Raw genomic sequence first — 24,936 nt, forward strand, 5'->3', positions numbered from 1 at the left:
CCTTAAATGTGACATGCACTACTTGCAAATCTTTTGTTATGCTGTTTGAACTTTACCATCTATTGTTCTTGCCAAAAGCTATTTTAAAAGGCCACAAGGACAGGATATCTAGTTCTGTCTATTTGCAGCTTATCTTTATGGTTATAGTGATACATGTTTAAGATAAGCACAAGGCTTATATCATACAAGCAAAAGTGATCATTAAACAGGATACTGACCAATTTTAAACTCTTAACCTACATCTGTAAACCAAATGAAAACATAAGTATATATGAAAAACAAACACTTAAGAGACAAAAGAACCCAAAAATCAAATAATTTATTCCTTTACAAGACATTAAAATGTGAGAACCTGCAGCAAAAATATGCTCAAAACTCACTAACTGGATTGAGAGCCTTAAAATATCTTCATCTTAGTGGGCTAATCAAGCTTTATCACACTTATTCACATCCCTAGCAATTCGTATTAAATAAATGTAAGATAAATAATGATTAATCATTTATATATTCAATGTGAAGTCAGGTTCCTGTTTAGTTTTTAAAGGAAACTCCTGATGCCCCCTGTAGTAAAACTAAAGGGTTTTTCATCATTTCATCTATCAGAAAAAGAATTATGACTATAAAAGTTTCTAGTACTGTTGAAATGGTTAATTATATCCAAAACCAATATGCTTTAATTAAAGCTTAGAATTCTCTTAACCAGTTAAAGATAATTGACGTGAAAGGTTTTAACCAGTAATCTCTATATTAATTAAATGTATGTGAAAATAAATTACATTTTCACCTATCTATTTAGAGCTTACATGATTTGTGCAAGCAGCTGTAATAAATTCACAAAATACCTGACATCCATCAAGCTAAAGACAAGATATTGCAGTTAACTACCAAAAAAAAAAAGAAATTGAAATAATTTTATTTCAGACATAGTCATTAGTTTAAAGCTTTTAAACAAAGGAAGTCTAAAGGTTAAAGGTCAAAAGCCAGGAAGTGGTAAAAAGTCTCAACAAGGTTTGAATTCTTTCTACAACTGTGCTCTCCGTAGGCAGCCTCTCTGAATGCAAATGCCTGAATTCCCTGGGGTGAAATAACCCCCGGCATCAAGAGGCCTTTAATACAGTCTCTATTGTTCTACTTTTTAGAAAAAAAGCAAAAACAAACAGACTGTAGTCTCTCTGGAGGCGCTACCATGGATTTAACTAAGACAAGGTGTTGGCGTACTCACTCTCTAAGCATAGTTTTATTGATGTCTGGTACCAAAGCCACTGGGTCACTGATATACAGTCATAGGTGTTAAGAAACTCCCATTAGCATTCCTCTGGCATGTTTAACATCCTCATGTTTTGCAAAGGAAAAAAAAAAAAGGAGGAGTTGAACTTAACATTTTAGGGTGACAAATTCAGCCCTGATGATACTTCTGGACAGTTTTTGTATGCTAATGTCCAAATAAAGGAGCACAATCCAAACTTAAAGCTTGATATTGGCAAAGAATCACGTCACAGCTGACTTTTCATCATGCTCAGGATGTGGCAGCAATGATTTGTGCTGTTTGCATAAGCTGTGGTTGACAAGCTGATATGTTGGTTTTTGTAGCACTGCTGCGCAGATTGGATTATTTTGTTTTAGTTTTGGATCATTACCCTGCAGCGAGACGCAAGAGAAACAAATCTGAAATCCGATATCAGAGAGAAAAACTGTCTCACAGCATCACAGGTCCTCTACCATACTTTACAATGTTAAACATATTTAGAAACAAAATCATTACTGTAATTCATAAAATGAATCCACCACTTACATGACAATAACAACAAAGAATTGGTTCATTGTTATACCATGTGTCACTGCAACAGAACTGTAGGAGCGAATCAAATAAACCAGAAATAATCCAATAATACAATTAATAATTTTACACTACATTCTGTCTGAAATGGTAGAGATTCTCTTATCTCCTAAGACTGAATCTAAAAAGTTAATATTTTTCTAATCATTTGGGGGAACTCAGTGCATTGACATTTAATTCCCAGATAGTTTTTTCTTAAATATAAAGAAAGAATAAAAGGAAATGGTGATGTCAAGGCAAATGTAATGCCCCCAACACAGACTTAACAGGAAACTGTGACGTTCACACCCTTACTCCCAGTCCCAAAAGAATATTTAAAGCAGAAGAGCATCAAAAACAACCCCCATACTTCAAAGAACTGACATGACTTAACAAGTACCTTTATTTCTATCTCATTTATTATTTGGCCAATATGGAAAATAAAACCACTCATACTAATGTTCAAGTCTAACAGTGTGTAATATTATATTTTGGAAGTTTTCAACAAAGGTTTAAGTTGCCTACATACATAAGGATAAATATCAAGAACCTTTTTAAAAGTTGCAGCTTTAGACCAAACGTGTCCAAATTTCATTCTAGCTGCAAAGGTTAGAAATTTTAACCATAAAATTCTTGTAGATATAGGTTGCATCTATATAACTGAGCAAAATTACTCTGTTTAAGTTCTGGGATCAGGGTTGATTTGAAAAGCAGGTGTCAGGTTTAGTATGACTCCTGGCTTAGCAGTTAAAAACAAGATACCAAACACCTGCCAACTGGCTCATTGTAACCTGACCTGGCTGCCAGCTGCAAGCTAACAAGCCTGTGCATAAACAATCTCTACAAGGGATTACCGTGGCCACAGAGAAATATTTCAGGGAATAGGAAATTACAGCGATGTGGAGCCAGCCCCTACCTCCAGAGAGCAGGTTTGCATCAGAAGGTAGGATAAGAGAGCATTGTTTGAAATGAGACTACCTTGATTTAAAGTAACACTAAGATTCTGACACAATAAATAGTATGATATATATATATATATATATATATATATATATATATATATATATATATATATATATATATATATATATATATATATATATATATATATATATATATATATATATATATATATATATATATATATTTATATATAAAACAAAGCATTTTATTTGGATTTTAGCTGATAATAAAGCATGCTTTTTATATTCATAAAAAAAAAACTAAAAATGTGTAGCCTACATTATTTTATTCCCTTATATCAGTAAATGAAATCTAGTTTTACAAGCTTTACTTCAAAGTCAACTACTTCCACCTGTTTGTAGTTTAACCTCAGTAGAAGTTTGGAAAAAAGCTGGAGAGGTTTAGAAAAAAGCAGAGAAACAGAGAAAATGCAGATATACAGCTCAGAATCTGTTACCAGGATGGATTAGGCCTTTCTGGAAGACGGTATGCAAGGCATCCTGTTTGAAAGCTTGCTAGAAGCTGTGTGATGGACCAGTAACCAGACTAAAATGGAACTTTTGCTATCTGTGGTGCTAAACCCATGCTGGAAATCATCCTAAATGTCCTACTGTGAAACATGGTGGCAGCAGTATTATGTTGTGGAAATGCTTGTATTAAACCCAGGCAAGAGAAGCAAAGAAGTTAAGAATAAAATCTGTGAGTCCATTAATACGACCATTTACTCTCTACTTAATAGTTAGAGCTATTAGCTAATTAGTTTTTGGTTATAAGTATTTGCAGACCTAAATACTGTTGAAATCCAGCTGCTCTTTTGCAGATGTCCAAATAAGTGGTTGCAAGCCCAAAGGAACTGATACGCTATAAATCATTTGACAAATCATGTAAATAGATGTAAGCTCTTTAGTATGTGAGAAGATAAAATTATGTTATGCCATCTCATTGGTTACTTTAAATGTGTTGAGCAGTTAAAAAGTTGCTGAATCACTGTGACAACACATCAATTCAGAGAAAAGTCATGCAGTGGCTGCGCTCCTAGCCATTATTCAGCATGAATATCTGTTTGTTTAGGAATTATGCAACGTCAACAGAAAGAATAAGCTCTTAAGCGTAACAGGAGAGTGGCACGCAGTCAAGAGACTCAGCTACTTCCTCTGTTTACATTATGCTAAACCTGTTTGTACACATGCAAAAGTTGTCAGATTTATTATTGGCCAGAATCTCTAACCTAAAGCTTTAATCATCTGCTTTCTAAATACAATTCTTATAAACACTGGGATTTTATAATGTTCTAAACTGAGCACAAAGAAAAACCCAACTCTTCTTCCAACACAAATATTACCAAGCCTATACAGTCGAACCCTTTCTTATTGAAACTTCCTGGTGTGGTCAGCTTTAGAGCTCTAATTCCTCAAGTCTTTCCTCAGTTTGCTTCTCACATCCTCAGTAGGTAAACAGTTAAGTGGTTTTAACTGTGTTAAACAACTTAAACAACAAGCATGTTACAGTAAAAGAAAGACAAGGATTTTATAGGAATACCCTTGTTTTAAATTTAAGAAAAAGTTCATTTGTAGAAGGCAGAATGATGCATTAAATCCATAGATATACATTTTATAATGATGTTCATTAAAATTTATTTTTTAAATAAATTATACTTATATTTCAGAAGATAACACATGACAGTTTTGTGGGTCCCTATGGCTAAAGCTAACTGGTAATATGAGTGGTATTTAAAAAAAAATAATAGTGAAAAATACAAAAAGTTACTTTATGTACCTGGACATTTTTTATGTTTAAAAAAAAAAAAAAAAAAAAATGTTTTTAAGTGTCATTACACTGTCACAAGTACAGAGCAATAAAATTAACTCTCTGCATTTAACCCATTCCCCTTGGGGAGCAGTGGGCTGCCATTGTGCGGCGCACAGGGACCAGAGTGGGGTGAAGGGTCTTGCTCAGGGACCCAGAGTGGCAGTCTGTTGAAGTGGGGTTTGAACTCAAAACCTCTGGATTCCAAGCGCAATGCCCTAACCACTAGGCTGTCACTGCCCATGTTAGCTGTTAAACGTTATTTACATAAAAAAATTATGATTATTTTTGGAAATAGACACATAAACACAAAGCATCAGAATAAAAACCATTATTGTGATTTAAGAAATCTGACATATTTTACACCAGTTTCCTATTTTCCTATCAGATAGTTTCTCCAGCCGGAAAGACTTTGCATATTTCTGTTGGATCATGTCCACCCCCCCCCCATGCATGAAGCTGCTGCAGAACTGGAGAGCTCCTTCAATGACAGACTGCTGCACCCTGAATGCACCAGGGAGTGTTATCACAGATCCTTCCTCCCAGCAGCTGTGAGACTTTATAACCACCACTCTTCCCAACAACCTCAATAAGTTGCTACATTCATGCTGATTTTTGCACAGTTTCTACCTTGGTCTGTTAAATAACATGCTGCTCTCATTTTTTTTGCACATCTCTGGTGTTGCTGCTATTTTTCACATTTCCAATACTGTAAAAATGTCCACAGCTGTTATTGTTTTTTTAATGCTCCAAATACAGAGTTTTATATTGTAAACTTTAGAGTATAATACTTGATTTTATTTTCCTACCTGTTATTTATATACACTTTTCTAAGGTGTGACCAGTTCTACTATAACCTTTTGATGCTGTAACACCACAATTTTCCCACTCTGGGACAATAAAGGGGTTTTCTATTCTATTCTATTTGGCTTTTAGTGCATGTTTCTCATGGTGAAATCACAGTTGGCACAACACTTCCTGCCACATTAATCATCACCTTTTTTATGAATAACAAGCCTCTGCTTAACCTGCCATCATGCAAACATGTCGGCCCACTGGTTACCACACAGTGATTGTCAGCCGACTTAAAAAAAAAGCCTACAATGTTCTTATAGAAGTCAAATTTCTTTGTTTCAGAGATATTAAGGACAAACAAGAGAGTAGTGGAAAATGGCCATGGATCTTATAAAGGTGGAACTATAATACAATTTATGAGTAACTGTACAATGTAAACCCAACTGCAGGCTATCTGAATAAATCATGAGCTAATACTAAAGTTAAATTCAAAAGTGCTAGGTTTAAATCTTTTCCTGCTTTATAAGCACAAGAATAGACCTTTAAGAAACATGGGAAGGAATCAAAATTAAAAACCAAGTGCCTTAAATTGATGATAGATAAAATCTGGTTTTAGTTACTGTAAGCATTTTCAGCTGATCTAAGTTTAAATGGCAAATAAGATATAATTTGTTTTATAGAAGGGAACTAAAACTAAAACTGATCAAAGCAACAAAGTTCAGACATTATAAAGTCCGGTATTTACACATTCCAGGTGACACATCTTTATCTTTAGTGTTAAAACTAATAAAAACTGAAAGTTGGTAATAAAGGGACACACATTCATTCCAAGCTAATTCATTGCGGCTCTATAAATACCCAATAAAAGGCAGTGTAGAAATTCCTCGAGACTCAGACTCTCGTAAGTCTAAAGAGCTGTGAGAAAGAATAAGATAACAGATAACAATTTGGGTAATATGAGATAAAGTCACCTGTAGAAAATAACATGACAGTTTGTAGCTAAAAACTGAGAAACAATCTTGTCCTCATGTTGAACTTACCTCTGTGAATTCTCAGTAAACCCTAGAGACGGTGGCGTAATGAGCCGTATTAATTGAGACCCTGCTCATCCTGATCTTTTCACAGAGAAGTGGGTCCGACCCCGTCTCTACCTCGCTCATCCAGCCTCGTCTTGTTATGAACCAGACTCTTAGGCAGACTTCAGAGCTCTAAACAAAGCCGGATTCCTGTTGATCACTGAGCCTTAAGTCGGGGGTCTAAATCATCATATCACGGGACTTGTGCAAGTCTGCGTGGTTGACTCATGAGGACTCATACCCTAAAGCAAAAGCTTTAATCTTTTCGCTAATGCTCTATAAATGTGCCATTATATAGCACTGGCAATTTTGCAACACATTGTAAAAGCAACACATCTTTGATTTACTGGAATAAAGTTTATCGCCACTAGTGCTTTAGAGACTCAAAGAAAATTTGGATGAGTGAAGAAGTTAGGTCTTTAGCCAGTATGTCAGATGTGTGGTAATTAATCCATCTAATCTGCCTGAAGCTCCTAGATCTTTACATTCTCAGATGCAATTGCCTAAAAGAAGAAAGCGAGGGAGGATTATCTGAAAACCCTGACTAATAACCCCCTCCGCTGCTTTCCCTGAAAGCAAAAAGGTTTAGAATAAAAATTTGGAAATGTAAAAAAAAAATTATGAACTAGTTTTCATCCATGAAGATTAATAAACTGATGAATCACTATTGAATGGACTCCTTATTTTACTTATTCAGTTATAATGAAATATATTGTTTTAAATAACGATCTGAATCATTAAGAGGGAGAAATCTTTATTGGAAATGGGATCAGGGAAGACAAACTGTGTTAATAAAAGAAAGAAAGTGTTCCGCCCTTTTGAAAGGGTTTCTGAAAACAAAGAGCCTATTTTGAGGACCTGCTCATCATCTCAGTCTAATAAAAGTTGGGACTTTAGCTGGGCCATTTTAGCCATTCAGATGAGTGTTTTCTAATCATTGTCCTGCTGTATTACCTAAATAGGATTGAATATAAAGTCACGAACAGCTAGAATTCATGAGTCAGTCTATTAAGTCCTCTGGGCATCATCCTACCCTGCATCATGTGTGACTGTTTTTTTATGGCAAATTTTTAATGATACTTTCTGTTCTTCCTGTCCCTCTTTCCGTTTCTTATTGGTGATTAATAAAAATAATTTAGCATTAAATATTTATAAAACACAACTTATTATTACTTATTATTTTTGCCATATTTGAATCCCTAGGTTTTCTAGGTGTCATATCATATTACCAAAAGCTTTTTTTTAATATACTTTTAAGCTTTAAAAAAAGACAAAACATGAAAAATTTGGTAAGAAAGAAGCATTGTTATGATCTTGGCACTGATGACTGGCTTAATTAGTCATTCCATTCACCTGTCTAACTCTGCTCATTTGCTTAATACCTCTCATCTGATCCATCTGCTCATGCCTCTATTTAAGGTGCTTGGATCCAGTCTTCAGGGCCAGATTATTCTGATTATCTCTAGCTGGTGTTTCTATAGTGTTCTGATTGCCTGATCGGTTTCTGTATTTGGACCTTTGAGCCTGACTGCCCCTGTCTGATCAGTTTTCCCGGCCTGTCTTCAGACTCCTGTTGGATTCTTCTGTGGACTGGACCTAGATCTGCTTCTTGACTTTGCCCTGTGGATTTTCCCATCTTCCTTCGTCAGCTCCGATCTGATCTCCTGTCAGTTCTGCAGCCTTCTAGGCTCTCTGAACTCTCTGGCAAAATCCACTGCATCTGTTCAGCCGACCGGCTAGAATCACCCTTTTTCTCTGTGCACGGACTGAACTGTCAAACCAGGTTAGTGACTTACGTGCTCATATTCATCCTCAATCAGATAATCTTTTTCCATAACCAGTGTTTCACTGTTTTAGAGGTTCCTGTTATAGACGCCTTAGCTGCTGCTACTCAGATCATCTGTGTTTTAAATAAATGCTTTTGAAATGCTTTTAAAGCTCCTAAGGCTGGTATTTGCTATCTTAATGTATTCCAAAGCATTAGTTGGCTTATTTATTATTTTTAGCCACCATTAGAGCCATGGTAGAGGGTTCAAAAAGCCACTGGCTGCTCTGAAGCCACTGTTTGCTGACCCCTGACCTAAACCGATGTGCATCTGCACTCTGTCTAATCTTTTATGCAGGCCACGTGTCCAAAGATTAACCACTCTTCCGTATTTACTTCCTTTGTGGTTCTAAAAGCTTTAAAATGGCTTTGCTACACTGCTACATGTAGGTTTTAAGCTTCTTTTACTTCATGTTGTCAAACAGGTACAATCCAAAGCATTTCTGTGTTCTTCAGGTCAGGTGTGGCAGCTCAGCTTTCACGAAAATTTGTTTAACCACAGTTCATTTATGACCTTACAACCGGGGCTTGTTGGGAAGGGTTTTTTTTTTTCAAAGATTCATTTTTGTTCTTCGAAGATTAACAAATTGTAGGACCCAAAACATTTTTGACAAAGAAAAGGAGGAAGAAATTTAATAGGGAAATACTTTTAAACAACACTATAGCTATTCTTCCCTTGTGATTAATTATCCTCTATCAACGCTGCCCATTCCACATAGATAAGCCTGAATCTGTGTTGACTGACCAGTTTGATAACAGACATGTCGACACCACCTCTCCACATGCAGATAAGCCACATGAATGAGTTGGCCTGAACACAAAATAACAAGGATGATGTTGAGAATGCACTGCAGTAGTTATAACCATAGTCAGTCTAATTGTGTGATCCAACTGTGCTTCTGTAGCCTATTGAGGAAGTGACACTTTAAACCGTCCCACCCAGCCTGGTACGACTACATTAGCACATGAAACAGACAGCTGTCATAAACACAAAATAGCATCAGACCAAAATGTGGCTTCCAGTTATAATGTTTCTGCCAGGAGCAGACCATTTATAAAAAAAAAAAAAGTGGGAGGCTGCTTAACAAGCGAAAGTCCCACCTCAATCTAGTGACAAAACTTAACTTCCTGAACGTAAGAAGCTAAATCTAAGATGCTGCCTCAGCATATGCGGTCAAATCGCATGAGAGGCTTGGAAACATCCGTGGTCATCTCTGGCAGCCGTTACAAAGTCCCATAAGCTAAACACAGTCTCAGAATAAACCCCGGGAGCTGCAACTAAAATGACATCAGTCTGCATCAGCACAAACAGGGAGACACAGGACTTTAGGTGAACATGAATATATTGCTGGCAAAACAGAGAGGTCGCACACATGGTGACCAATTAAATGCTACTATGACTTTAATTACAGCCTTGTCTTTTAAAAGTTTCATATCACTTGAAACTTTTCAAGTTTTACACTTTTCACCTTCAAAGGTTACGGTTTCATTTACTTTTGTAAACATTAGATTGTGCATGATTCTGAAGTGAAAGTTAAATCATACTCCTTAGCTTCTTTAAATGCCAATCTGACAAGTGTTTGAGTTATTTGTAATTTGGTATTATTTGATTATATTATTTTGAGAGCTTCTTTTTTTTTTTTTTAAAGGTTTTTACAGCATTAGTGAATCGTTTTTTGTACCGAGGACCAACAGAAAATGGGGTCCGAGAGAGGGGGAGATAAATGCTGCGAAGGACCACAGGTTGGATTCGAATCCTTGTCGGCCATGTTGAGGGCTAAGGCCTACATACATGGGTCATGCATGCTAACCGCTGTGCCAAAAAAGCACAGCCCAAAAATTTGTAACGAGGGGTGATCAGCAACTCACGACCACCTCGTCGGAATCGTAAGGTCAGGAAAAAATCAAACATGTTTTCAGTTGGCCGTCATGGGCAAATCACTCAGTGGGCATGCGCAAACAAGGATTCTTCTTCTTCCTCTCAGACGACAACAAAAAAGCATGGCGGGGGTGTGAGTGAAATTGACAGACCGTAGTAGCCACGTTTGCTCAGCCATGAATTTGTCCAAATACTTCGCCCTTTGTTTTTAGAGCTTTCAGCACACACGATTGCACAAATTGCCAAGGCAACGCGTTTCTCTCTAGTGAACTTAATTTCCCTCTTCTAGTCGTTTGGCTTCCGGATAGACGAGTCCGTGTAGCGCCATCTTACCGCGGAGCTGAGTCTGACATGGTTTTTAGACGTACAGTGTGAGCAGGTAGATCGGATCAGAGTGTCTGGTCGCACATTGTGAGCTGTGAACTTTTAGAGAGTTTTGTCGTATTGTTTAAGCTTTAGATGCATGCAACGATTGAAAAAATCATGCAATGTATGCCTGGCTTTAATTGGATTCAGGGTCTGGACCTTAACTGGGCCATTTAAAAGCATGAATATTAGCTAAAGTCTTTATATCTTGACAAATCTCCTTCCAGGTTTTTATTAAGAATCGCTCTATCTACCTGACTGTTCCAGTTGCTATTGAATATATATATATATATATATATATATATATATATATATATATATATATATATATATATATATATATATATATATATATATATATATATATATATTTAAAACCAAAGCATGACGCTGGGATGTAAAATTCCTGCTGATACACTTTTGATTTTTCACCATATAATGAGCTGCATAGATGATCTAAAAATCATTTTTACAATCACTCTTTACATTTTGTTTCATCGCCACATAAAGCCCTCATTAAACAAAGTTTTATTTTTGAGTCCAAACTCTGAAGGTATCAGAAAAGTTCTAAGCTGTAAAGCTCTTTAATTGTAAATCTGCTGCTAATCTGGTTTTCTGGTGTGAACATGTGAGTGTGGTGAAGCAGACATGGATGAAAACCTGTTCAACCAGATGAAAAGAAGATTAGGCCAAACTGTAAAGGCTAATCATGAAGGTTTTGTAACATGTGATCTATGCAGGTGTTCAAAAAAGTGGTTGAAATGCGGATATAAAAGAATTACACTGCAGGCAATTTATCTTTGTTCTCACCATGACTCAGCACTTTGCATAAGCCTGGTTGTGAAGCAAGACCTTTAACAAAATTAAAGTTATATCATATAAACTGTTATGGAAACTCTTTAGACTCTAAGGTAAAGCATTTTTTTATGCTTTATTAAGTATTTTCTATATTAATGTCCAACTAAACATACACTGCCGAGGGCACACTGCTCTCAAAGAAATTACCCACCAAAAGAAATGGTGAATTTTTCTTAAATTTCAATTAAATTATAAACATTTTAAGGAAAACAGAAACACGTGCACATATTTCTGTTGCTCCTACCGGTAGTAACCTGATACGGCTCTATTTCTCCTAGGCAGTAAACAAATAGACAGTCAGGGCTAGAGGAGTAATAAATACCCACATCAGGTGGGAGGAGCAAATAAGCTCAAAATGTACAGGTGGGCTCTGTTTTTCTTTTTTTTTTCTTTTCTTATTTTACATGATTAAAGTTTACATCTAACCCTTTGTTAGATAAGAAAGAATTGCTTACTTACCTAACTGTGGAGTCCTGAGAAATGACTGAATTGGCTCCGAGGACATGACAGGTGTACTCATGTGGGAGGAGCTTCAGATTAAGAGCTGCTGAAGCAAAAGGAGAGAGATGACAACAATGGTTTTTGCTCCAATGAGCATATTTCTCACTGGATGACTAATATTGTTCATGATGACAACCTACACTATTAGCGTTGTTTGCCATTATTTTTGACCAAGACATTTTTTTTTAAGAATCAGTTTTTTCAAAAAGAGGATAAACAGACTTTTTCTGCTGTCATATGCAAATATTTCAAATCAACCAGATTTTCATTCAACATAGGCTGAATAAACGTAAAATATAGTTTCAAACAATTATTTTATTTGTTAAAAAGAAAACCTCACAGAAAAAAAGCAATGGGTTTTAATTTTAAGATAAAAATTGGCTGTGATTAACCACCTTCTCAGCTTTAATTTCCATTTCCGCTTAAAGCCAGACTCAAGAAATATTTTACATAGATCTTCTCTAACATTTGTGATCTAAAGGCAATAATGCCACATGCCTCAATCAAAATATGACAGACCCAAAACAACACCTTAAGCCCTGCATTAGTTAAGGTGCTTTTGACTAAATAACAAAGAGGCTGGGTGAAATGACATCAAGATAGGAGCTCTGAGGCACAAACAATACAGAAAAACAACAACAATAATAAAACCTAACCAAAGCCTATCTCACAAGACCATAGTTGTCATATCGTGGAATAACATCATGGTTGCATTTAAACATCGGGGCATCGGTGGCAGGTTGCTTCTTCAGGTCCTGGAAGTCTCCCCTTATGTGACGGAACCGTACATTTTGACTGTAGCGACGATCCTGATGGAGAAAGACCAGCCATCAGTTCGCAAACCAATGATTCAGCAAATTATGCATCAGAAAAATAATCCAAAGTACACCATAAGAATTTGTTAAGATTAATAGAAAGTAAAACAAAAAGAAACAGAGTTCGACCTTGAGAGACTCACACAGAGAAAAGTTGGAATTAGAAAATATAACATTTATTTATACAGGTAACACAATCATATTCTTCAAAATATTTATACCTAAGGAAAACCAGCTGATTGCATAGAGTCATTGGCTCTCTGCAATCCCTTGCACTGAGCCTTCATGTGGCGACAGTGGAGAGGAAAAATCCATTTTAACAGGAGGAAACCTCCAGCAGAACCAGGCTCAGTGTGAGTGGTCATCTGCCGAGGCCGACTGGGGTTCAAGGAGACAGAAGCAGATGAAGCCATAACCGAAAGAAGTTGTTTGACACTCAGTCATGGCAGAAGACTCGAATGCTGTAAAACATACGCTTGGATGAAGAACTTATAAATGAATTAGAGTAGTCTTGCCCGAACACTGGTGATGAAGTAAGCCAGAGGATGAGTGGGCCAAAAGCTAAATGAAGGGGCTCTTTCAAGATTATTGGGCTCAGAGAACGTGTGGCCCCTGAGCTGATTGTCTGGAGCTGATGAGGAACATCCCAGGTGGTTCAGTTTATTTATGCTTAAGCTTCAGTTACTTGAAAAAAATCAGTAACATTGTACCATTTTGACTTCTGGATTGACTTTCGGTGCGTTCACCTGCTAAGTGTGACATATACATTTTTATATAATTAAGAAGAAAGCCCAAACTACAGGATGGGAAGTCTGCAAGGAGAGTTTTCACAAAAACGGAGGCTGTACTGAACCAAACTGAACCAAACCCAACCCAACTTTCCCTGCTTAATTTAATTCAATTCAATTTATTTATATAGCACCAATTCACAACACATGTCATTTCAAGGCACTTCACAGACACATTATAATATGATCATACAGTCAGATTGCTTCAGAGTTTACTATCTAAGGAAAAGCAACTGATTGCACCGACTCATTGCATTGATAGCAATCCCTCACACCAAGCATGCATGTAGCGACAGTGGAGAGGAAAACTCCCTTTTAACAGGGGCTTTAAAATGCTAAATATGCTGCAGGGATGCCAAAGAAAAGCAGTACAAAGCTGCCACCACCATGTTTCACAATGGTTGTTGTTTATTCCATGCATCGTTGGTTTCTCTCAGCATAGCATATTATATGCAGAATAGGGTTTATTTTTTATGTCATTGTTGTATCCTCTAAATGTATTTTGACAAACTGAAGGGGACCTCATTTTTCTTTCTTTTAGAAACAACTTAATCTAGACTCTAGATCAAACTACTTTCCAATGTACTGCAACTTTTAGATGCATCTCTGCTTCAACACACCTTATTGAAAAATTAACACATTAACAGACCTCTGTAGAGCTTGACTGGATATTAGTGAAGCAAATTAATAATATGAGTCAGGCTCCCGCAAAGTTACCAAGGCCTTTGGCAGCTTCTCTGATAAAGGTTTTGCCCTTTAAAAGGAAAAGCTTTACGGTTTAATTAACATATTCAGTTTCCTAAATAACATGAAATTGATAAAGTTCAGTAACTCATGCATTTGTGCAGGAAACAGCTGAGCCTAATACAGTCCAAAGACTCCAACTCTTGTAAAGGTAATCCGACAGTGTGACTAATCTAATTTAAGCATGATTTGTTGGTTTAACTTAAATTACATTAAAGCACTGGGTAGAACAAGAACAAAAAACACCCACCACCACCATGGCCTGGAGCTTAGGTTTTTTTTTTTTCCATATATTTTTTGTGCCAAGGTCTAGTTCCTGGGTGTGTCAATTCGCTTTTCCCTCCACAATATATCAGGAATGTTCTATTGGTGATTTTAAGTTGGTCATTGTTCAGTCGAACCAGGAGGTAAGTCCAGGAAATATATTGAGCCTTTATTTGGCCTTAAAGACTTCACCACTGACGTCAGCAATACAGACCTGCCATATTTTATTCTAAGGGGTATTTGATTAACTGTTAAAAGTGACACACCTTCATTTTTTTTTACAGAAAGCACATTTACAATAATCTGTGGCTGACCTCTATAGCTTTTTACAGTTATTGAATATACATTTATAAACCACCTTTTTTGATATGTAGTCTATCAAGCAGTGGCAGTTTTTGAAAAGGGCAGCAGAGGCAGTTGCCCAGGGTGGCACTATAAGAGGGGAAGCACAAATACTGTATATAATAAAAATATAACAGGAATAAAAAAGTGTTTCTGTTGTTTCCCTTCATTTTTGGTGTTTGGTTCTGTTTTTCTTCCATTTGATGATACAATGTTTGCTGTAAATCACAATGAGCTTGCGTTAAGTGAGGCGGAACTTAGATTTGACTATGGGTGAATTCAAAAATGCAAAACCTTTATTTTAGGAGGCTGTTTTCTCATAAAATGCCCTGCAGTATTGCTTGAAGATACAGTACAAAAAGCGGGTATACATGCAACAATAACCATCATGAAACACCCTAATGCCTTTCAGAGCCCTTTATTAACCAACAGGGGTAGAAATGTGATACTTTCTATTGTCTCAGCAACGGGATAATGACATACGTTTAGCAGCTGCTAGCAGGTTGGATTAGACTTCACTCAAAAACCCTTTAGACTTTAGAACAACTTTTATATGATCCTGTTTGACCTTATTTTACGATTTAAATTACATTTTTAAAAGTTGATACTGATGAATCCCTAAGTAAAGGAGACCCATTGCAATACTGTACTTTTATGAGTTTATAGTGTAAAAATGGGATATGTGGGTATAATCTACTGTATATCTAAATATATATATATTTAATCTTTTTTTCCCAGTAAAATAAGTCCTTTTGTTTCATAGAAACCTTTATTTTCCTTTGCCACGTTTTCAGTGCCATCCAACACCAACCACTGTGTGATGAGAATGTGCTGTTGTCTTATGCTTTTGGACGAGAGGTATTCGGGTAAAAGAGTGGGATTGTCGACAGCGCATAGAGGGATTTAGTGGGAGCTATGCACAACATTCCTCAATCTTTACAAAGACTTCCACTTTAGCCTGCATAGCTTGATGTCTGTTATTTACTGCCCTCTCATTTCATGCTATTGTGGCATTTTGATAACTCCCCTTCAGCTTTATAATCTGACAGATTGTCTGTGATCGTGTAAACACATGTTTCGTTACACGTCTGCAGGATCAGGGGAAAAAAGACAAAAAGTGGTAAGTTAGTACTTTAAAAACATAATTGACCTCACTGTGAGGACAAGGTGTACTGTTCTTGGACTGTAGATGCTTTCTGAGAATCTGAATCTCTCAGGCAGGATCAAGGAGTTGGTGACTTAAATACCTGATTAGGTTCATGCTGCACACACCAAAGTGTGGATGTCACTCAAATAAAAATAAAGCCTACTTTTCTTTCACCTGAATGGTTTCCTTTATGAGCCAGAAACAAAAGTTGAGCTAGATTAGCTAGACAATTTGAGCTAGACAAGGGTAGCTGCAGAGACAGTGGTGGAACCCTATTTTGAATAAGCATGACGGGCATTTGTTTTTAGCCTCCCTGACTTCACTTATTTTGTAGAAGTGTAGTGTTTTGCTTCAATTACAGCCTCTGGTCTTTTTGGTACACGCAGCTTTGTGTATCTACAGGCTAGCATCTTTTCAGTAAAGAAGTTCAGTCAGACTGGACGAAGAGCATCTGTGAATATACATTTTCCAGTTATGGCTCAGATTCTCCAGTGGTTAAAGCTGGAACATTTCAATGTATACTAATTTTTTCCAGCTGTGGGTGAATGTTAATGGTCAGTCCTGCGTCTTTTACAGCCTCTATCAGCTCATTTAAGATTATAAAACTGCTCTCTTCCTCTTTGGATCGGATTACATTCAGGCGGACAATGTTTTGCTGGAAGCAAGGTTGTAATATTATTTAGAGATATCAGGGTTAAGGTCAAATGAATGCATATATGCATACTGAACCTCTCAGTTTGAGTTATAAAATCTGGCTTATTTATGCTAATAAACATGTAAAAAGTCTTGCAAAGTAATGCTCTTTCAATTGGCTTGAAATGGGACAAATCCTGATGGGTCAGCCATCATGTAGAGCAGGCATCCCCAAACTCGGTCCACTGTCCTGCAGGTTTTAGAGGTTTCCCTGCTTTAGCACAGCTGACTATGATGATTGCAGTAGACCAAAAGCCTGTTAATCAACTATCAATGTAAATCAGCTGTGCTGGAGCAGGGAAACATCTAAAACCTGCAGGACAGCGGCCCTCAAGGACCGAGTTTGGGGATGCCTGATGTAGAGGAATAGGCAAGGAACTTTTTAGATTACTTATTCTAAATTACTTATTATTTTATTTTTCAAAGAGATTCTGCTTTAATATTTTCTGCTTTTCCCAATACCATACAATTCATTTCACATATTTATGACATAGAAAAGTGAAAACAACAAATTTTTTTTAAATCTAAACTCTCAGTTGTTTACAAACTTTAGATTAGAAATATTGTTTGAACCGTGCATGTTTCTGTGAAATGTTGTGACTCCAATTTAATTTGCACATAAGAGGGAGTTTAAAAGGCCAACTGCATACATGGATAAGGCAAGGCGAGTTTGATGTTATAGCACAATTCAATACAAAGACAAGTGGAAAATGTTTTTACAACTCATAAAGCTGTAGCCGAGTGAAAGCTCTACAAATAAATGCTTGCTGCACGACTCCAAAATAAAACCAGAAAACCTGATGTTTGCATTTTATGTTTTGCAGGACTTTGGTTAATGGATCCTTTTTGGAGGTGGATCTATCATGTTCATAACATTTCAACTCGATATGAAAAGCCAAGAAAATGTTAGTTACTTGATATTTTCAAGGCCATGGGGATAAAAAAATACCAATATGCCAATTTTATGAAAATGAAAAACTCTCAATGTGGAAAATGCTTTTTCATCACAATCGCAGGACCTAGTTCAATAAGTGTGAGATTAAATGCAATTTAAACAACCCAATATAACACAATTTGACAATATTTAAGGTTGTCTAAGGGATTATTGTTTTAGTGTGAAACGAATCTAGAAATCTAAATTGAACCACAGTATAACTATGCAAAGAAAAGTGGTCTGTAGTATCAATACCATGCCAAATTAATATTATATCCAAAACTTTTCAGTGCATCTATATGTTTGAAAGTCGCACTATGTAATGATTGAAATTTGATGCAACCTCAATGGTTGAGGAAAGTATATTTGTACTTAAGTATTGTTTCTTTTTCCATCCGTCTCCTCCAAATATCTTAGTCTCATTCCAGTCTGACTAGATCATGTGACCCTTTCTCAGAGTTTTTATCTTGTGTCGTCTGGGTACTCCGTCTCCACACCCAGTTATTTGGAACATTCCCTGTCAGCCAAACCAGAGCACTGGGCTTTAAGCAATGCAGACCTTTGCTTGAGCAAAGTTTTTTTCACATGACAACACTTTCTTGCTTCTGTTCTAATGAGCTACAGGAGAACGGAATAGATAATTGCTTTAACCTGCTTGTGCATTAATACTTGAAAATGATCATTTGTGGTTGGACTGGACTCCAATTAACACAGTTATTCCTATCAGTCACTGCTGTAAAAGCAATGGAACGAATGCATTTCCACCAAGATGGGGAGCATTTTCCATAGTTATTTAGAATATATTCTTAAGTTTGCCATGAAATTATATACATAAGAAAATGAGTAATAATTTTTCCAGATTTTAGGTCTTTTGTCTAATCCAGCCTCCATTCACCCGTCTTGATTCGGGTCACAGAACTTTTGCAAGGATGAACGAACAACCTATTTGGCAGAAGGATTTGCTTACAGAGCCAGACACTGGATGGATATAAGAAATAGAAAATGGGTTAGCCCATAAAATCACAAACAGGAGACGACAACATGAATGCAACTATAAAGCTTTAGAAAGCAAACTGATCTTGGCAACTAAGGCAGAGCGTGTTAAAAAAAAAATAAATAAAAGATAGATTTCCAAAAAAATGATGAGTCCTGAATTTATACATATTTCTTTCTCTACTTTAGTTGTTTTTTGCTTTAACTGCTTGCAGATGAAGAGGCTTTTCTATCAAGGAAGTGTAAACATGTGGTCTTGTGATTATGAGTGACATATTATGCGAGTCATCTTATTTTAATTATATTTAGTGCAATCACTTTTACAGATTTAGCATGCCAAATCTGAGGTGGTGTAATCCATATCTGCTTTGTTACACATAACATTAGCAAAGTTCTTTTTAAAACCTATTGCGTATAGCTATGAAACCATAATCGGTGCCGATTAAGACTATCTGCATGATTAATGGACATGAACCCATCCATATTCTTTTCCAGTCTTCTACTGATGACTATAAATCAGTTGCATTTTGTATTTTTTATTTTTTTTTAGTTTTTATTGGGTGTGGATGAAAAAGAGGACAATTAAACCCCCAGCATTTGGCTTTCCTTTTCAATTCTTCTGTTATTAAAGAAGGATGCAGTCCTATTTTTTTTCCTGTAATTACTCCACACCCTATCAAATGACTGACAGTGGGATAATGCATTCCAATGAATATTTGCTCAAACAGTTTCTACCCTAAGGCATGCGGGAAAACAAACAGTTCCACATCTAAATAAAAAAAAAACAACACTTTGATTAATATTTGACTTCTCAGTGTTATAAATATCTTCCATGATTGCTATGCAGCAAAAAAGCAATAAAAACACCCTAAACAATCCCTTGATTGATGAAGTGGAAATTCATATTTATTTTAAGCAGCTTCTTTTCTAACTTCCAGCATCATCTAGCTGTTCTGAACTGCTGAAGCTAGCATATACAAATGTGGGAAAAATTGGTGCCCCTGGTTTAAAGAGAGAAAAAATAATTTGAATCTGACAAAATTAATGATAAATAAAACTTCTATGAAAATGAAAATCAGCTTTTTAAAAAATACTTTAACAGAACGAGTGCAAAAAATAAACTTGTGAAACAGACCTGGACAAAAATGTTCTTGGGCAGACCAATTTACATAACTGCATATAGATCAACTGTTGGATAATGTCTCACACCGCATGCATGAAGCTGTTACTGAACTGGGAAGCTACTGCAGTGACAGACTGCTGCACCCTAATTGCACCAGGGAGCGTTATCACAGATCCTTCCTCCCAGCAGCTGTAAGACTTTATAACCACCACTGTTCCCAACAACCTCAATAAGTTGTTACCTTCATGCTAATTTTTGATAAGTTTCTGTCTTAGTCGGTTAAATACTGTAACATGCTGTTGTCATTTTTTGCACATCTCTGGTGTTGCTGCCATTTTTCACATTTCCATCACTGTAAAAATGCCCACAGCTGTTTTTTTTTTAATGCTCCAAATACAGAGTTTTATATTGTAAACTTTAGAGTATAATACTCTATTTTAATTTCCTACCTGTTATTTTTATACACTTTTCTAAGGTCCACATTGTGTGACCACTTCTACTATAATCTTTTGATGCTGTAACACCACAATTTTCCCACTGTGGGACAATAAAGGGATTATCTATTCTATTCTATTTGGCTTTTAGTGCATGTTTCTCATTGTGAAATCACTGGTGGGGTAACACTTCCTGCCATATTAATCATCACCTTTTTGTGAGTAACCAGCCTCTGCTTAAACTGCCATCATGCAAACATGTTGCCCCACTTGTTACCACACAGTGATTGTCAGCCGACTTAAAAAACAGCCTACAATTTTCTTATAGAAGTCACGTTTTTTTTGCACAGATCTGGTGTTGCTGGTATTTTTCCACATATCCATTACTGTAAAAACGTCCACAGCTGTTATTGATTGTATTATATTGTATTTTTTTTTACACTTTTCTAAAGTGCTCAGTGTGTGACCACTTCTACTATAACCTTTGCTGCTGTAAACACCACAATTTCCCCATATTGGGACAAAGTGTTTTATTTTATTCTATTCTAACTGCAAAATAAAATTAATTTATGAAAATGTTTTACAGCTTCAGGTGTAAACTGGCTTAGTAGCCATATGCTCATGGTGAAGTATTTACAAGCTATTAACTGTCGAAATGAAAGCAGTGGCTTCTTTATCGCAGCCGCCACCTTTCAACAAGCTCTTATTTATTAGAGTGGTTTGGAGGACAGGAATCTGACAGCAGCAAAGGCTCCCTGAAAAGTGCCAAGTCTTCCTCCTTTAATGACACATTGAGATTCCTGAGAAGCAAACAAAGGCAAAGAAAAGAACAACGGTAAACCTTGCTGCCAGAACACGACTCCACGGCATTAACATTCTTTTAGAAAAACCTTAGGATTGTAATAGTAGCCGTGGAGAGGAGGGTAGGTGGTGGTGTCAGTGAGTGCAGCAAGTGTTTATGGCTGTTTGGCATGAGTATATTCCTCTTGCTGAGTATTTAATCCCTTGCATATTTTACTTGCTTTGTAGCATAAAGGTTCAACTCAGAAAAAAAGTGTTTTTTTTCCCATCAGGAGTTGGAGAAAACCTTTCAAATAGGGAGGGCTCTCCTTTAACCCTCAACATGACATCAAACCTCAAAATCCTCTGATGGGACTATATTTAAAGGACCTTTGTGTGGGTTCAACCCTTGTACTTTAACTCAAGCTAAAAATAGGATTTTAAGGAGCTACATAACAGTCAGCATCTGCAACCTGTCTGCATTGTAACATTATTTGTTGCTAGAACAGCATCCTTCTTAATAAAGGAAAGATCCATTAACTGCACTGGAAAAACAATCTAGAAATAAATAAAATTAAGTGCATATAACCTTAATTTGAGTTGGTAAATGAGATAGTTTGCCAATGGAATGAGTATTTTTACTCTTCAAATAAGATAATTAGATAATATGCACCTAAAATAAGACAATGCAATTGTGTTTTCTTATTTTAAGTGTAAATTGTCTTGTTCCATTGGTAAAATGTTTCTTTTACCTCCTTTATCCAAGAAGAAATGCACTTATTTTAAGATAAAATGACTTATCTGGATTTCTATTTTTTCCAGTGTATGGACCAAACAAGCCAGGATGAGATCACGTCCTAAAACCCCAAGAGAGTCATGAAAACCCCTGGGCAAATACACCAATTGTTAGAGGGTCAAATCTTAAAAACCACAAGATGTAGTCATTTACTATGGAGGTAATGCATTAATAATTGGTTCAAGCTGAGGAGATGGTGATGCGGAAAGACTGGAAATATTTAAAACCTGTCTTTGCACAGATGTGACAGTGACTCAGGGGTTAAAAATCTATATCTTAATTTGTTTTTATAGCTTTTGGGGAATCTTTATACTGTTTCCCCAAATTTTATTAAGGTTCCATTGAAATCTGGGTCTATGCTGCCTTTCACAATTTTATTAAGTATTTCCACTTCTAGCAGAAATGATTCCAACTGTTTTTTTTTTTTTTTTTTTTTTTTTTGGTTCCTTCTCCTTGTAGGTTTAGAATTTAAGAAACCATATTTTGTAGACTGGGAGTATTTAATAAATATAATTGAAAGGTATATTACGATCTCAATGAAAATGACAGATTCATAATAAGCAGTGTTATATATTCTAAGCATTTATTTCCAGTTGTTGTATTTATTAAAAGAATAGTTTAATTCCTTTAATATTTCAGATATGCTAAAAGAATCATAACATATATTCATAGTAGAAAAGTGACAGAAATGTTTTGGGATGACACATTCATGAAACAGAGTGCTATCCAACAGACAGGTATTGGTACTTTGCATGAATAACGTAAGTCACAAAAGGTGATTCCAAAAAGACACAGACTGTTTACGGAGAACGGTAATGAAGCAAATCAAATGAAAGTTTAGTGGAAGGAAAAGGTATGGTACAAAAAGATGCATAAAAAACCTGTAACATAACTCTGGCTCTAGTTTTACACTCGGACTTGAGTTGCAGTTAAGCTGCAAAATAAAAAGTATTTAGCCTCTACTTTGACTCATGACTTGAGTTGAATGCCTGATCTGAGAGTTTAATCTAGAAACAGTTATTATTTCAAGCAGTATTGTGAGCTCCAGCGTGCATTTGCTTTGCATGTTTGACTGTGAAAAGATTAACCTGGTTAGCCAATGATGGAGAATAATGAGATGATAGTGCATGCAACAATCTGTCCATATTAGTTGTAGTTGTAGTCCTTTCCACCTAAAAATGTCAAAATAAAAGCACTTCCTAAGCATATCAGAAGTTTTTCCTGTCTTTTATACTGTACGTAATATCTCAGATTCAAATGTATTTACTAGAAAAATTTGAGAAGAACTGTTTGAGATGTGGATTTAAAAAGTAACTGTCAATTTTGTACAAAAAAATCAAGCTCAGAGTGAAGAGAAAAAGAAATTCTTCAATCTATATTTGGTGCAATTTGAAATGTTCAAATGTTTTTATTGGAGTTTGAATTGTACATACAAAATAACAACCAAAAACTCAAAATAATAAAAATGGATAGATTAATATCGACATGTTACAGCAGGATTACAGAGCCTAGGATTCAATTATATCCCGGTGTTTCCAGCAGGTAATTGTAACTGAATTTAAAAATGGCTGCCAGACCTCATTGTCGTGATCTTGGTGCTGATGACTGGCTCTTTAATCATTTAATTCACCTGCCTAACTCATCTAGTCCACCTGCTTCTATTTAACCAGTGCTGTAACCAGTCATCAGTGCCAGATTATTCTAGAACGAGTAGGGAGATTGTTCCAGCGTTACGTAAGTGGTTCTGATTACCTGATCCTGACCTGTTCTGAGCTTGCCTGTTCCCATTTTATCTGTTTGCCTGATTTGTCTTTGGACTCCTGCTGCATTCTGGCTGTTAACTGAACTTGGAGCTGCTTCCTGTCACCAACCTGGATTTGCCTTCAGAACCTCTTCGGACTTCTGATCCCCTGGCTCTGAATCCTGAGCACATCCTTGGCAGCAGCTTTGGCTTTGCCCTCTGGATTATCCTGCTATTCTTCGTCTGCCTGGATCTGATCTCCTGCTTGTTTTCTTTCCTCCAGGGCTGGGGCGTCTGGAACTCTCTGGGCGGCATTCGCCAAGTCTTGCTGACAGCCGACCACTTGGAATCTACCTTATCCTCAGGGCACAGGCTCAACATTAAGACCAGGTTAGTGACTCACATATTCATAATCTTCCTCCTCCAGATTTATGTGGTCACTATCTTGTAGTTCCTTCCTGCAGAGGTTCCTGACTTAGATGCCCTAGCTGCTCACTGCATATCCGATGTTTTTAAATAAACGCTTTTTGCTGTCTATCTGCCTTGAGTACTAACTCCCCTGTTCTGAGCTCTGACACTTATAGAACCTCTGGTTGATCCCCTGGTCATGTGCTTCATTTTCTCAAGTTTTAAGTGTGTCCTTACATCCTCAACCCATCGCATTTGTGTGGGAGGCCTCCTCTCTGACTTCCAGAACAAGATGCGAGGTCAATTGAGATGAAAATGACTGTGCACCCGATATAACCATCCCTGCAAAGGTCACACCAAATATAGCAATTTCTTGGGGGCAGGGCTTATCTCTCTGTCACAAATGTAAGACAATGTGTCAAAAATTAAAGACCAGAACTATATTTACTTTGGGCACGCCCAGAACATATGATGGAGGGTAGCTGGAGCCTGAGAGCATCGGGAGCAAGTCGGATCGAATTCTGGATATATCCTGGCAAGTCTGCTCTTGGACAGATGAACCTTGCCTACTTAAAACTGGAGCAAACTTCGTCTAATACAAATCATAGTTGAATGTATTCTCTTATTTGCACTTTGCCAGAAGCTGTCCGATACCTCACATCCCAGTTCCTCTTCCCACCCTGCCTTAATAAGACTAAGTGACGGTGAAGTAATCTTCTGGTTATCCTTATATAACCTGCTCACTCTGGTGTAATCTAAAATAAAGGAGAAAAAATGTGAGTGATAAAGAACTTAGTCTTACAAAGACAACAAAAAATGGATTCATTCAGATGTTAATCGTTAGCAAGTTTTTCTTTAGAGCTGGAATTTTTATTAATATTACTAGGAATAAAGATATATTTGAAAATGAATGTCCATTAGTAGAAAAAACAAACTTTATAATTATGAAGATCATACGATTAATTGAAAGCTAAATCAATGTAAAGTGATAATTCAGGTGTAGGGACAAAATAAGCTGTGGCAATGCAGGATTAGAGCTACACTTGATC

At 36.4% G+C, this 24,936-nt stretch overlaps 1 long non-coding RNA gene across 1 annotated transcript; it reads left to right on the forward strand.

The window, feature by feature from the left end:
* Positions 1-2,650: 2,650 nt before the first annotated feature.
* LOC119782136 lies at positions 2,651-23,871 on the forward strand. The gene is made up of 3 exons (XR_005280644.1): positions 2,651-2,759; positions 8,023-8,239; positions 23,763-23,871. It is a non-coding gene; the product is annotated as an uncharacterized LOC119782136 (long non-coding RNA).
* Positions 23,872-24,936: the final 1,065 nt, after the last annotated feature.

This window comes from Cyprinodon tularosa, unplaced genomic scaffold (assembly GCF_016077235.1).
Source record: "Cyprinodon tularosa strain WSP-4 unplaced genomic scaffold, ASM1607723v1 ctg1, whole genome shotgun sequence".
Classification (NCBI taxonomy): domain Eukaryota; kingdom Metazoa; phylum Chordata; class Actinopteri; order Cyprinodontiformes; family Cyprinodontidae; genus Cyprinodon; species Cyprinodon tularosa.